General features: G+C 31.2%; 1 long non-coding RNA gene across 1 annotated transcript; it reads left to right on the plus strand.

Moving 5' to 3' along the window:
- Nucleotides 1–808: 808 nt before the first annotated feature.
- Nucleotides 809–1,974, plus strand: LOC126912440 (uncharacterized). Its single transcript, XR_007707160.1, has 2 exons — nucleotides 809–1,088; nucleotides 1,723–1,974. It is a non-coding gene; the product is annotated as an uncharacterized LOC126912440 (long non-coding RNA).
- The last annotated feature ends 418 nt before the right edge of the window (nucleotides 1,975–2,392 follow it).

Genomic DNA, 2,392 nt, shown 5'->3' on the forward strand with positions numbered 1-2,392 from the left:
ATCTCTTATCTCTGAGCGCAGGGATTCCATTGACTGACCCGATGGCTGCAGGGCGTCAGGCCTAGTCTGGGTTGAAGGTGGCTTGCGACGCGTGGCAATGAAAGTTATGTCAGCCATGGATGTAGGCGTCGATGGACGCACGGGTAAATTGGAATTATCGCTCATTGGCTGTTTACTCAGACACTGCGGGCATACCCAGTTATTCGCCGGTTCCTGATCCTGTATGTTTGCATATGAGAGACCAACACAAAGCAAATGATAGCTTTTAATGCAGCGAACACATTTTATAAAGTCATTGTCTGTAATATCCGCGTTGCAAGCCACACAGGATAACATGTCGATGATGTTTAGTACTGGTGCACTCAAGCGCAATGCGTAGCAGCGCAGCTCTGCGTTAGACCGAGACAGCAATTATGGCAACTATCTCTTATCGTAGCGGTGAGGTGGCGGGCACGCCGCACGCAGCAGTCATTAGCAAGTCACCCACCACCATTCACTACGTTTTGTGGAATTATTTGGCACAAACTTCACACAAAAGTTACTATTGTTTACAAGTAATTAGGCACTACTATCGCTTAAACTTTTGGAATACTTTAAAATGACAAAGCTGCGACACGTCCACTTCTAGCGACAGTCAACGATGGAAAAAAGTATACTATAACTGTATACTATTGTATTGTATTGTATTGTATTGCATACTATAATAGTATGCATATTTGGTAATAATTAAATACTTTAATACTGACATGTAACTAAATACTTTTTGCTTAATGACAATTAATGAAATAAAAGAAAAAAAAAGAAAAATTTGAAATGTCAATATTGTAAAAATATTTTTATTGAAAATATTTTCTATTTTGCGATGTGATTTTGTGATTATTTTCCTAACAAAAAGAAGAACTGTGATGTGGATTGTGCTCTCTTTAAAGTTTGGACCTTTTGTATAAATGTATAACGCAAAAGTTTTTTTAGTTTCATGTTGTTTTATGTATTGGATTTGACCTCATAAAGAAAAGCATTAATTTGCGTATATATCTTGTTTTTAATGAAGAACATCAAACCGAAATAATACAATCATGTCGATGAAGGTAAAACCTACAAAAAGTTTTAGATTTTTGCTTTTAAACCTTTATACATATACAGTCTTACTTATTTACTTATTCAATGAGTAAGGAGTGAATAGCTAGATATACAGCACTTTACTAATGAACAGTGTATAATCCTTGTGTAACTATTTAATTGTTATAATACTAACCGCTGGTAACATTTTGAGAAGTGTTCCGAAACCTTTAAACGATAAAAGCACCACACTTTTCTATTTCTATTATTCTTTTAAGCTTTCGGCCTAAGCTTGTACGTCTGATTGGTTGCATTGTTCAAAACGAAAATCCAACTGAAAATAAAAAGCTCTCATACATTTTCTGTACAACCATGTATACCAAATTGTAGTATTGTGTAGTCATCAAAAGTTACTAAAAATCAATATGAAGCTGTGAACTTACCGTAATTAACAAACACTTATTAGCAAACAAAAAACTTCTCAGTCTTTATAAGTCGAAAAAATATTTGAAAAAATTCTCAGAAATATTGAAAAATATACATTTTTATGTATATCTGCTTAATTCACTTTTCAACCTTTTCAATTGATTAAAAAATATACAGACAATTGTTTATTCACGCTTTTCAAATAGTTTATGCATACATGTTAATCATTATTTACAGTATTTGAAAGGATGGACAACCCTTAGTACAGCGCATGACAAGAAAATCGTACCGTCTACTCCATCTAAATCCGGTCTCCGTCAGTAAGTGCTGTCAAAATGAACATTTTCTGTGGCTACGCAGTTCAAAATTATTTTAATATTTAATCTTAAAATAATATTTTTTGAAAATAGTAAAAAAAATATTAAACACTATTATTATTATATATTATTAAATATTAATCCAGTACTGTATTACAATTTCTACAAAATATTTTGGTTTTCCTTTATTTTCGTACAAATAGTATGCATACTATAATTGTATACTATTGTATTGAATTGTATACTATAATAGTATGCATATTTGGTAATAATTAAATACTTTAATACTGACATGTAACTAAATATTTTATGCTTGATGACAATTAATGAAATAAAAGAAAAAGAACAAAAATTTGAAATGTCAATATTGTAAAAATATTTTTATTGAAAATATTTTCTATTTTGCGACGTGATTTTGTGATTGTGCTCTCTTTAAAGTTTGGACCTTTTGTATAAATGTATATCGCAAAAGTTTTTTTAGTTTCATGTTGTTTTATGTATGTATTGGATTTGACCTCATAAAGAAAAGCATTAATTTGCGTATTTATCTTGTTTTTAATGAAGAACATCAAACCGAAATAATACAATCA

This window comes from Spodoptera frugiperda, chromosome 25 (assembly GCF_023101765.2).
Source record: "Spodoptera frugiperda isolate SF20-4 chromosome 25, AGI-APGP_CSIRO_Sfru_2.0, whole genome shotgun sequence".
In the NCBI taxonomy this organism is placed as follows: domain Eukaryota; kingdom Metazoa; phylum Arthropoda; class Insecta; order Lepidoptera; family Noctuidae; genus Spodoptera; species Spodoptera frugiperda.